We start from the raw sequence: 13701 nt of genomic DNA on the forward strand, positions 1-13701 counted from the left end.
AGAGGGGATATACTTTAAACTGTCTGACAAGTATGAAAAATTAAGCCTTAGTAAAACTGACACCCAAAATGGTAGAATGAGTTATCCAAGCTTATATAGCTTAGGAGTAGAACCAGGATGTCAACTAATATTCTCTGATTCTAAATCCAGTTTTTTCACTTTTATCATACTACCTCATTAAATAACTATAATAACTATCAAAAAATATAATCCTTACAAGGTTAAGAGGGGTTTAAAACTACAATCTAGAATTATGCCCAAAGGGCAACAAAAAGGTGCATATCCTTTCATCCAGCAATACCACTACTGGGTCTGTACCCTGAAGAGATGATGAAAAAAAGCATAAAAACATCACTTGTACAAAAATATTCATAGCAGCCCTGTTTGTGGTGGCAAAGAATTGGAAAATAAGTAAATATCCTTCAATTGGGGAATGGCTTAACGAACTGTGGTATATGTATGTCATGGAACACTATTGTTCTATCAGAAACCAGGAGGGATGGGAATTCAGGGAAGCCTGGAGGGATTTGCATGAACTGATGTTCAGCAAGATGAGAAAAACCAGAAGAACATTGTACACCCTAACAGCAACATGGGGGTGATGATCAACCTTCATGGACTTGCTCATTCCTTCAGTACAACAACCAGGGGCAATTTTGGGGTATCTGCAATGGAGAATACCATCTGTGTCCAGAGAAAGAATTGTGGAGTTTGAACAAAGACCAAAGACTATTACTTTCAATTTAGGGGGGGGAAAAACCCAATATCTTTTTATGTAATTTTGTGATCTCTTATACTTTATTTTTCTTCCTTAAGGATATGATTTTCTCTGATCACATTCAACTGAGATCAATGTGTACCATGGAAACAATGTAAAGACTAACAGAATGCCTTCTGTGGGGGTGGGGGAGGAAAGTAAGAATGGGGGGGAAATTGTAAAACTCAAAATTAATAAAATGTTTTTTTAAGGTTTTTTGCAAGGCAAATGGGGTTAAAGTGGCTTGCCCAAGGCCACATTGCTAGGTAATTATTAAGTGTTTGAGACCGGATTTGAACCCAAGTACTCCTGACTCCAGGGCCAGTGCTTTATCCACTGCAGCCACCTAGCCACCCCCAATAAAATCTTTCTAAAGGAAAAAAAACTAGAAACTCTAGTAGTCCTCTTTGAATAATCTGACACTTTCACAAGCATATAGGGAGATTCACAGGCATATAGATGCCTCTCAATAAAATTATAAAAATTAGGAGGCCCAAAAAGGAAAATAGTATTTTACATTGGACTCTAAAAGACTGTTTAAATACTTCCATGGGATGGCAGCCAGCCAAAATACATCAGTTCCACCAATAATGATCACAGACCTCAAGAGAGTTCAGTGATAAAAGGCAAGACTGAATGAATTTTTAAAATTTCATAAATTTTCAATCCCCTTCTATCACCCTCCCACCCCACCCCCCCTTAAAATAGAGAAGCTTGATATAATAAATTGGTGCTATGCTCAGGACATGGCCAAACTAATGCTACCTGACAGTATTTATTGAGCAACTGTGTGTGACTACACATTATGGGCAATATGGAAGAGTAAGACAGGATTCTTCCAAGGAATTCAGACTAAGGGAAGAAAAAATATTTACATAAAAAAATCATCTAACAGAACAAAATAAGTCAAAATATGTCAAGCACTGATATCCATTATCAAGATATCCAACTCCTGTAATATGTCTAATTTCCATTATGATGAAAAAAATGAGAGGTAATGTCTAAGACCATCTCCCTGCTTCATCTCAAAATAGCAAAAAATGAAATTCATCACAATAAAAACTTCACAGAAAGAGAGAACAGCCAATATTCCCTCCAACAAAATGTTGTATGGCTGCTGCAAGTCATAAAACAGAATGGAAGATGATGATCGCTCAAAAAGCAACCAATGTAGAGAGGTATGGCAGTTGTGAGGATGCTTATATAATACTTTAACAGTTACACTAGAGAAGAGTTACAGAGGATAATCAGAAAAATGACCAGAGGAAGAAATAAGATGGGCCAATCACAAAGTAGAAAGTAAGACATTCCTTATATAGCCTTAGAAAGGATAACTTAATGGTATAGTACCACACCATGTCAGGACAAAAAGATAGACTCTCCCTCAGCCCCCATCAAAAGATTTCTGGATAGACATGAACACAAAGAGGTAATGCAAGTCCATGAATCGGTTGTAATTTGCATTCCTGGAAGTACTCAAATCATTCAGAGTACAAATTTATTATGATACTGGAGAAATATCCCAAGAGTTCCCAATACAACAAAAAGTACTAAGGGGTAAAAGAAAAAAGTAAAATTTCCAACAGTGAAGGATAAAACTGCAACAACATAAATGTGCCCAAAAATACAAAGGATCACTATAAGAATCTCAAAAAAACCCAAACACACTCAAAAACATGGGAATTATGAATCGAAATTAAAGCCCTTAAAGAATTCAAGAAGACAAAGAAGAGAACAAACAATTTAGGACAAACAAGAGACAATCACTCTAAAACACAAGATTCTCTAAAGAAATAACCAACTTTGGAGCTGTGAGCTCATCCAACCATTCTGGAGAGCAATTTAGAATTACACCCAAAGGGTAACAAAAATGTGCATACCCTTTGATCCAGCAATACCATTACTGAGTCTGTACCCTGAAGAGATTATGAAAGAGGATAAAAATATCACTGGTACAAAAATATTCATAGCAGCCCTGTTTGTGGTGGCAAAGAATTGGCAATTAAGTGAATGTTCTTCAATTGGGGAATGGCTTAACAAACTGTGGCATATGTATGTGATGGAACACTATTGTTCTATTAGAAACCAGGAGAGAGAGGAATTCAGGGAAGCCTAAGAAGGATTTGCATGAACTGATGCTGAACGAGTTGAGCAGAACCAGAAAAACACTGTACACCCTAACAGCAACATGGGGGTAATGATCAACCTTAATGGACTTGCTCATTCCTTCAGTGGAACAACCAGGTACAGTTCTGGGCTTCGGTGAAGAACACCATCTGTATCCAGAGAAAGAATTGTGGAGTTTGAACAAAAACCAAAGAACCCTTTAATCTGGGGGGGGGGGGGTGCTATTATGTAATTTTGCTATCTCTTATACTTTAGATATGATTTCTCTTTCATCACATTCAACTTAGATCAATGTATATCATGGAAACAATGTAAAGGCTAACAGAATGCCTTCTCTGGGGGGTGAGGGGAGGTAAGCAAGATTAGGGAAAAAAATTGTAAAACTGAAAATAAATAAAATCTTTCTTTAAAAAAATTAAAATAAGGGGTGGCTAAGTGGCACAGTGGATAGAGCACTGGCCCTGGAGTCAGGAGTGCCAAGAGTTCAAAACTGAACTCAGACAATTAATAATTTGTGGCCTAGGGCAAGCCACTTAACTCCATTTGCCTTGCAAAAACAACAACAACAAGAACAAAAGGCTCTCTTTTCTTTTTTTTTTTAGCATTCCTATCAAATTATCCTTCCACTACCATATCCCCTCCAATTAAAAAAATAAGCATAGAAAAGCAAAACAAAAGTCAATACTATCCAAGTCCAAAACTTCATGTATCAACATGCACTGAGATTCCTCCATCCTCTTAGGTATGTTGGGTGGCATCTTTCTTCATCAGGGTCCTTCAGTCTTGGCTGCTCATTTTAATAGAATTCTTAAATATTTCAAATTTGTTTTTTTTTAAAATGGTATAGTCATTGTAAATGACTTCAGTGGATCAGTTCATTCATGTCTAAGTGTTGCTGAATCTATTGCTCTCATCACTTTCTTTTGTGTATGAGGCAATCTGGGTTAAGTGACCTACCTGCCCAGGATCACAGTGTATATAAGTGTCAAATGTCTGAGGACAGATTTGTGTACTCAGGTCCTCCTGACTGCAGAGCTGATGCTCTCTCTATTCTCTGTGCCAGAGCTGCAACTCTCTCAATCTTAAATTACATTCATGTATCATAACGTTAGTTATTCATTCTTTGCTATAAATAAAAAAGTTCTGCTATAAATGTTTAAGTACACATAGGTTCTTTCCCTCTTTCTTTGTTCTCTTTGGAGTATAAACTGAGGAATAGTATCAACTTATCAAAAGGCACACACACTAACTTTTGGGTATAGTTCCAAATTGCTTTTCAGAAAGGCTATACTAATCCACAGCTCTACCAGAAGTGGATTAGTGTGACTAAGGTCCTCCAACACGTCAATTTCCTTATTTAGAATCTTTGCAATACAACAGAAGCATTATAATTAGAATGGTTTTAATCAGTATTTTAATTCATGTGTCTTTATAAGTGATTTGGAGCTTTTCTTGCATATGATTTTTGAATGCTTGGATTTCTTTATTTTTAAACTATGCCTGTTTCCAAACTTTAATCATTTATTTAGGGGAACTGGCTCTTATTCTTGTAAACTTGAACCAGTTTCTTATGTATCTTTAATAAATCTTTAATAAAAGGAAAAAACTTGTAAAGATTTTTTTTCATAAGACTTCACTTCTGATTTTAAGTGCATTAATTTTTGTTTATACAAAAACTTAATTTTTACATAATCATTTTATCTTCTGTTATTATGTTTGGTGAACCCTTACCTTTATCACAGTAGTGAAAGGTTATCTCCTCCCTTACTCCTCTAAATTACACAAAGGAGAGAATTACAAAGAGGATTCAAATTCTGCTTCAGACATTTACTGTGTGACCCTGGCAAAAGTTTCTCTCTCTCTCTCTCTCTCTCTCTCTCTCTCTCTCTCTCTCTCTCTCTCATTATATATATATATATATATATATATATATATATATATATATATATATATATATATATGTACATGTTTTTTTGAAAGGCAAAGGGGTTAAAATGACTTGTCCAAGGTCACTCAGCTAGACAATTATTAACTATCTGAGGGCAGATTTGAACTCAGGTACTCCTGACTCTAGGGCCTGGCGCTCTATCTACTAGCCACTAACCACCTCTATAAAAATGGGCATATTAATTGCACAGGATTGCTATGAGGTTAAATTGAGAACACATAAATAAAACACTACACAAATTCAAAGCACCACAACATGCTAGCTGCTAATACTTATGTGACTTTTTTATTATTGTGTCCCCATTATTGCTTACTATAGTAAATACACTGCAAAAAGGAGTCTTCAGCCATACTGCTTTCGGATTTTATCCAGGAATTTTTGGTGAAAGGCAAATCATTACTCCAAACCTGGAAAATTCAGCTTTATTTGATGCTTGTTTGCTTCTCTGTATGTAAATCACTAATTTCTTTCACTGATTCCCAAATTTATTTATTAACCAATACCAAATTTGATTCTGGTAATTACCCTTTTTGTAGCACAGTTTGATACTAATACTGCTGGACCCATTCCTTCCAGCTTTTTAAATTTCTCCTGACATTTTTTTATCTTTTGCTCCTCCAAATTAATTTTTCTAGATCTATAAAGTAATCCTTTGATAGTTTTATTAAAATGATACTAAAAGTGTCAATTATCTTAAATAGAACTGTTACTTTTATTATACTAGCACAGCCCAATACCTAGATATTGCCTCCATTTGCCGAAGTCTGTCATTATTTGTGCTAAATACCTAGTATTTATATTTATATAAGTTCCTATTTGTCTATGTGGTTGGACTTCAAATACTTTACATAATCTGAAGTTATTTTGAAACTACTCTCTTCCCATTGGGTTTTTTTAGGTTGTGTTTTTTTGCAAGGCGAATGGGGTTAAGTGGCTTGCCCAAGGCCACACAGCTAGGTAATCATTAAGTGTCTTGAGACCAGATTTGAACCCAGGTACTCCTGACTCCAAGGCTGGTGCTTTATCTACTATGCCACCTAGCTGCCCCATATACTGTTATTTTTGAAGTTATTGTTTTAATTAATTTTCATTAATCTTTAGTGTTTTCTAAAGAAATATCACATCTGCACAAAGCTTTGTCGTTCCTTTTATCCCACTGCCTATTCCCTCAATTATTTTCATGTTCTAACTAGCATTTAGAAGTACTACATCAATAATAACAAAGCTAATGAACACCTTTGCTTTATCCCTGTTCTTACTGGAAAGGCTTCAAGTAATTTCCCTGTGGTTTTATAAGATAGTATTTGCCACATCAAATTATGTTCCATTTATTTCTATGCTTTCTAATGTTAGTAGAAATAGGTATTGTAGTATAAAAAAAAATTTTCTGCAATTGTTCTTATAATTCATATGTAATTTTTGTTGTTACTAGTATGGCCTGTTATGTTTATAGTTTTCCTAATTCTAAGCCCAACTCACATTTCTAGTATACAATTTACCATAGTATATAATTTGCTAATATGTTGCTTTCATCACTTTGCTAATGTTTGATACTTTTGTATCAGTATTTGTAAATGATATTGGTCTATTGCTTTATTTTTCTGCTTTTTTTCTTTGTTTCTGCACTAATAATATATTTGTTTCATGATGTTAATTTTTAAAACTTTTTATTACAATAAGAGTTCAATGATGGTGGGGAGAGGGTGTTAGACATCAATAAATTCCTGATGTATAAATGCAAAATGCATTGAAAATAGAAGACCAACATTTTTCAAACCCCAAAATTTGAAGATTAAAAACTGTCCAAACAAAGCTTAAAAGAGAGCAAGAATAACATTTGAGATCTTTAAAGTCAAAGCAACGTACTCTAAAGAAAGAATTCCAGTGATAATCAGAATTACCAATCGGTAAGAAATACATGGTGAAATAAAATGCTTGAATATAATAATTTAGGAAATTATGCTAAAGGAGTTGATCAAATCACAGATTATCTGCAAAGAAATTCCAAGGTCATCTCACATAGAAATTAGATCAATCTCCAGAATTTCAATATTAAATTTCACCAACAGCAACCAAAAACCAGTCTAGTATATATCAAACCAAAAGAACCTGAATTACATAAGACTATATTCTAGTTTAAATGAAAACGATATTCTTCAAAGATAATCTAAAACATCAATGAAAAAAGATAGAGCTGTTCAACAAAGGGGAAGAATTTGTCCAAAGTTTAGAGCAGGGGGGTCTAAACTTTTAGTTCTTCTAGGCTCACTATCCAAGCATTGACTCAGAAAAACTGGTCAAAAGTCCCATACAGACCACCCGTTTATGAATACAATGCAGCTCACGTGTCCAGGGAACACCACAAGGATGGGCCATATGAATGGGCCCTGAGATTGGACACCTTTGGTTATAAGTTCTAGGTTCAGTTCCCACCCTACACTACCTAGGTAACCCCAGTCCACAGCAATTAATATCCTTGAGTAGTCCCTTTCAATTATAGAAGCTATGATCCCAGGTATGAAGACCTCAGGTGCTTTTTTGTTGATAATAGATGGTATGGTGCGCATGCAAATAATTCTAATATGAAATAATACTTATTAGAAATGTTCAAAATGGAGTGTTAAGAGAACTTTAATGAAGGGTAAGGCCACTGTCACTGGGCAGGAATAAGGAGGGTTGTGAGGAGTTGGATTTTAAAAGAGAGGAGAACATTTTAGATATTGGGAACAGCATACTAATGGTTAAGGATGTGGAAAAGTGTAGGGCATATTCCTAGAACAGTTTCACCAAGTATGAAAACTAATGCCAGAGAAGTGAATGGTGGGTGGGAAAAACAAAGTGGCTCTGGATCTAGAAAATCTTGATTAATAATAACTCAAATTTATTGAAAATAGAAGACTAACATATTTCAAACTCAACATATTTCAAATTTGTGTAGTAATTTAAGGTTTACAATGCACTTTTGAGAAGCTATTGAGGGCAATTTTTTAAAGAGGAAACAAGCCTATAGTATATAAATGAGCCTTTTCTCCAAGTCCCGTAATTTCTCCCCCTCATTCCCAGTTAAACTTGGAAGTAAACTGAAGAGGCAAGCTGAAAGTCCCTTGGGACTTTCCCTATGGGAAACCTTGAATGTTTAACAAATTTCACTCAATAGTAAATCACCAAAGATTTCTGAATAAAGGATTTATGTAATCAGAGAAATAAGACATATTTACAAAGTGTAAGAATTATTGTTATTCTCATTTTACAGCTGAGTAAACTGAGACTTTGCCACATTCTCAAACAAGTTTCCTAATTCAAAGTCTAATGCTTTATCCATTACACTAAACTTCTTTTCCATAAAGACTGGAGCTTTTGAAAAAGACATACATAAGAAATAATTTATCTGCCTGTCCTATGCAAGATGTTTCTGAGTTTGGAAAAGCTCACTCTGAAATATCCTTACTCCAGATCTGTCCCATGTGTCGAGAGACTCCATTACATAGAAGGTCCCAGGCTAGGCCAGACTTCCTTTCCACCCAGGTTCTATTCCTGAATTCTGAATTTTATAACTTCAGCTGCTGTCTCATGCTGGAATTTCCCTCAACAGCTGAAGCCTCCTAATCCTGGAGCAGCCAACTACCCTTGTGAGCCTTCTCAGCTTGGAATATTCTTTTTTTTTTTAAGGTTTTTTAGAAGGCAAATGGCGTTAAGTGGCTAGCCCAAGGCCACACAACTAGGTAATTATTAAGTGTCTGAGGCAGGATTTGAACCCTAGTACTCCAGACTCCAAGGCCGGTGCTTTATCCACTACTCCACCTAGCAGCCCCTTATCTTAGAATATTCTTTCACCAGAGCCCTTCTGCTTTTGATGAGTTCAGGCTCAGGAATGGCATTTGAACTGCTCCTTCAAAGATGGGCTAGATTTCAACATGTAGAGAAGTTTGGACTGAATGGATATGAAACAAACTAGTCCAGTCTGTGGGCTGAGTAGAGAAGGTAGTAAAGAAAAGTAAATTGTAGAGAGTATTGACACCAAACGTAAAGAACTCTTATTTTTCAGTCAATGAGGAGATATTGAAGGATTTAGTTGGAGTTGTACAATGAGGTAAACACAACTGACATTAAGAAAATTCTTCTTGTAGTGGTATGTAAAATGGATTGGAAAAGGCAAAGAGCAGAGAACTTGGTGTAGTGGATTTGAGATATAATGCAAAAATGTACCTACTTAGCACTAGGCTATTTTTCTGTATACCCATTATGGATTGTTAAGTTACTTATCTTGGTTTACCTTGACTTCCTAAAAATAGGTAAGTCTTCTACCTTTAAATTTTCTCATAGCACCTAGTAACTGCGCTAAGATTTTGGTGTCTTCTTTTTGGGGGAGGTGGGGGGGAAGGGAAGCAAATTAAAAATATGAGAAAGTTCTAAACTGATTTAAAGAAAAAAACTAAGCAAAGAAATGAGGAAACTAAGGCTTTATTTCCTATTCCTATGACAATCCGGAGTGAAAATACACTCTCCCCCACCCCTGAAGAAGGACACGAGACAGTAAACATAAAGTTATCTTTCCCCCATTTAAAATCATACAACTGGGATCCCATCTTAAAGAAACTATTAAAATATACAAATCATTTTAAACTATGAAAATTTAAATGGTTCATTTGAGAGGCAAAGTACATAGCTAGTTAATATAACCATTAAAATCATTAGCCAAATAGGATTAATTTCATTAGAATCATATAACAACACAATGATCCTGTGTAACCTTTGGCAAGTACCTTCATACTTTATACTCTGGGCAACTCTTTAAGACTAAGAATCGTAGAACAGCATACAATTTGTTTATGTAGATATTTGCTTACTTAAATCTCTCTATCTAGGACAACAAAGGTACAGACAAAAACATAAGCAAAAAACTTTTAAACAGGCATTGATTTAGAATATTTCCCAGTGATATTTCATATCTGACAAAGTATTTCTGAGTTTTACTGGAATATCAAAAAAAAATAATGCAGATTTCCACTTGGTAACAAAATTATCACTAAGTTTTCAATTTATGGCCTTAGAAGACTTCCAACATTTTTTGATTGAAACAAAAAAATTTTAAAAATACAATGTTTCCTTAAAACTTCTCAAGAACTTCTAGTAACATTGTCATCAAATGTTTTCAACATTTGCTAGATTAAGCAAAATCAAATAGCCAGATGGAAGGCACTTTAGAGATCATTTCTGCTAACTCCTCTATTTTGTTTGACAGCTTCAAAATATAAACACCTTTTCCAAGGTCACAAAGTTTGTGACAAAGGCAGAATTTGAACTCGGTGTTCTTTCCACCAAATTTGAGGCAAAAAACCCCTAGTCTTTCAATTTAATTTCTTTTGAAATTTTAATCTTTCCTGAGGTTTATTAATCTGTTAGAATTTTTCTCATGCTAGACTAGATACCAAGTATCAAACTGTCATTGCTACTTTAAATCTAAGTATTGTACTAAAAGTTTAATCATTTGTTCAGGATTGATACCACCGCAAACTAATATTGATAAAAGCTTGTGTGTATTTGGGTTACTCTGGGTCAACAGTGCATCACTTCAGAAAGTTAAGAACTTTCCACCAATCTCTAACTTTGCCTCCTAAGAAGTTGTGTAAGGTAAAGGTGAATTAAGTGACTTCCTCATGAACAAATTTCTTAAGTTGTCTACCGGGTAATTGGAGGCCAGGTTCTCCTTACCTTATCAGAAAACTTCGATCCAAACACTTGTTTGGTCACAAGTGTGATAGCCACAAAATTTAAAAAGCCCTTAAATTATAAGACTTATCCAAATTTCAGGCTTGATTGCTAAATCACTGAACTGTACAGCAAAGTCACAACATTCATTTGCAGGCACAAAGTTTCTTTGTGAGGATGCAAACAATATTTTGGAATGGGTGCTATCAATTCCAGCACTTTCATCTGAAAGTGGAAACTATTGTGAACCTTTGAACCCAAACTTTTAAGAGTAAACCTTTTTCAGGCTTAAATTCTTCTCTCTTTAATCAGAAGGAGTAGCCCTCGTCTGCCTCCTGAAAACTTGCATCCAGAGTCCCTCCGATTAAAAACTCAATAAACACCCAAAATAAAATGAACAAATTGGATGGATAGAATAATTCGTGATAACTGCAAGTTTCCCAGTTCCTTACATGGAATATAATGATCCATTTAGGACTCCCCGAATGAGGCCTGGAAGCTCCAGCCCAAAAACCTAACGTGGGTCCTTCACCCCCAGATTATGGAGGGAAAACAACTTTTATTGGTTTGGCCTCCAGGTGGGACGGAGGCCGCGGCCCGGGCGCATTTTCCGCGGCGGGACCACTCTCGGGGTGCGGGCTGGGGGCCCGGGCCCCCTCCCGCCGAAGCCCCCCAGCTCCCGCGTCTCCTCCCCGCACGCGCACATCTCCCCGATTTCCGCCCGGCCCGAGGCCGCCCCTGCCCTACCCCGCCCCGAGGACGAGGCCCGGGACGCGGCGGCCCGCGCAGCCCGGGCGACCCCGGGGGCCCCCCGGCCGGGGTCATGTGACGCGGCGGCGGCGGCCGCGGAAGCACCGCAGAAACGCAGCCGGCCCGCGCCCGCCCCCCGACACTGCGCAGGGGCCGCGCGCGTCCCGGGGGCCCGGGCCGCCGCCAGTCACAAAGGCTCCGGGGCCGGCCGCGGGCAGCGCGGGGAAGGAGCCCCGCGCCCGGCGGAGGGACACGGCCAGCCCGCGTTTCCGGGGTCCCCGCCGCGGCCGCCGGCGCACTCCGCGGGCGCCCCCGCTCCGCGCGCCCTCCCCCCACGGCCGCCTCCCCCTGTCATGCCCGCGGCCGTCCGGGCCCCTGCGCGGCCGCCCCTCCCCCGCCCGCTCCCCCGCTCCCGCTCCTTCGCCCGCTCCGCTCCCGGCCTCCATCTTGGATCGGCGCTTCCAGCCCCCGCCGCCGCCGCCACCGCCGCCGCCGCCGCCGCCGCATTCCCCCTCTCTCCCGCCCCCCGCCGCCGCCGCCGCCGCCCGCTCTCACCTCGGCTGCCCATCCCGGCGCCGCTGGCCGCCGACCCTCTTTTCCCTTAAAAGTCTCCGGTGTGTTATTCCCGATGTGGGGGGGTTTAGCGGGGTGGTCGCCGGGGGTTCGAGAGCGGGGGCCGCGCCTTTAGCGGAGCTGCAATCCTAACCCGCCATCTGGTGGCATTTTCCACACGCCAATGGCGCCGCTGCAGACCCGAGGCCCGACCGCCCTCTGCTGGCCGCCCGCGCCACAGCCTCACTGCCGGGGCCGGCCGAGGAAGGGGCGGGGGGGGGGGGCCGGGGCAGGCGCTGACAGCACGCTTCCGCGTCGCCTGCGTGCGGAGTGCGCACGCGCCCCGCCGCGGCGGGAAAAGCGACCAAACACAGAGGCTCCCGTTCCCGCTCTTCCTCCCCCCCCGCCCCGCCCCCGAGCGCTCCGCTCTTCCTCGGCGACCCCTCCCGCCCCTCCTGGCGCCCAATCCCGAGCTACACGCTGAGGTCGTGATTGACAGGCGGGAGGCGGGAGGCGGGAGGCGGCCGCGGCGTCGTGACGTCGCCGCGCTCCCCGAGCGCGGCCGGCCATTTTCGGAGATGTCTCCCTCTGCGGCGCGGGGCCTCTTTGCCCCCGCCCTCCCTCCCGCGCCCGGCGCTCCGGCCCAGCCCCGCCTCCCTCGGCTCCCGTCATTCCCCGCCGCCGGAGCAGAGGCTTCCTGGGTTGTGCGCCCGCCGCGCCGCCGGCCGCGCTCCCGGCGTTCCCCTCGGCCCCGTGCGGGGGCCCGGGCGCCTTGGGGGGAGGGGAGTGGCGGGAAAGCCGGGGAGGGGGGAGGGGCGGGCACGCGGCCGCGCGTGGAGGCCCCTCCCCCCGGGCCCCATCGCTGCGCGCCCGCCCGCACTCCCCAGGCCCCCTCCCGCCCCGCTTACCTCATGCTCCGAGGATCCCCCAAGCCTCGGCTGTTGTTAGCCCCGGCCTCCTCCATCGTGCGCTGTCAGCCCCGGCCTTCGCCTGCTCCCGGGCCAAGCCCCCAGGCGCCCCGGCCGCGCCCCCAGCGGCCCGAGGACTAGCTCGTCGTAAGGCTTTGGGCCTCGCCGAGCTGTACTTGGGAACCGGCGGGGCACGCGTGTTTGACCCTGACCTCCGACTCTGTCCTTGCGAGGAATCTCGGAATGCAAGCTACCTGGCCAGTGGGCCCTTTGCCTTTCGCTTTAGAGTGGTCCGTGGGACCCCAGTGGGGTGACTCGTCCGTGGCCGTCCACACAGGCTGCGTGGGCCGCAGCTCTTACCCCCAGGGCTTCTGAGACCCGCTGCCGCGCTGCCTGGCTCTCGCTGCCTGGCTCTGCAAGTAGCAGCTAGATTTTACAGACCAGCAAAAACTCAGAGGATAAACATATCCACGTGTGTCAAAATCATTCCTGGAGAAGGATGTTTTTTACTTAAAAGACTTGACTTATTTTGAGTTTTACAATTTTTCCCCCCCTAATCTTACATCCTCCCTCCCAACCCCCCACAGAAGGCGATTTGCCACTCTTTACATTGTTTCCATGGTATACGTTGATACAAATTGAGTGTGATGAGAGAGAAATCATATCCTTAAGGAAGAAACAAAGTATAAGAGATAAGATCATACAATGTCAGGTTATTTTTTTTCTAAATTAAAGGTAGTAGTCCTTGGTCTTTGTTCAACTCCACGGTTCTTTATCTGGATACAGATGGTATTCTCCATCACAAAGAGCCCTGATTGTTGCACTGTTGGAAGGTGGGAGTCCATCAAAGGTGAATATTGCCCCCATGTTGCTGTTAGGGTGTCCAGTGTTTTTCTGGTTCTGCTCATCTCGCTCAGCATCAGTTCAGGCAAATCCCCTGGAGAATGATT

At 41.7% G+C, this 13701-nt stretch overlaps 1 protein-coding gene across 1 annotated transcript in view; it reads right to left on the reverse strand.

Moving 5' to 3' along the window:
* STAG1 (STAG1 cohesin complex component) overlaps positions 1-12058 on the reverse strand; it is a 351800-nt gene extending 339742 nt beyond the window's left edge. The window contains exon 1 of the mRNA XM_074214834.1: positions 11847-12058. The gene's annotated coding sequence lies outside the window, so the exon portion shown is untranslated. The remainder of the gene's footprint in view (positions 1-11846) is intronic.
* Positions 12059-13701: the final 1643 nt, after the last annotated feature.

This window comes from Macrotis lagotis, chromosome 1 (genome assembly GCF_037893015.1).
Source record: "Macrotis lagotis isolate mMagLag1 chromosome 1, bilby.v1.9.chrom.fasta, whole genome shotgun sequence".
NCBI classification, from domain to species: domain Eukaryota; kingdom Metazoa; phylum Chordata; class Mammalia; order Peramelemorphia; family Peramelidae; genus Macrotis; species Macrotis lagotis.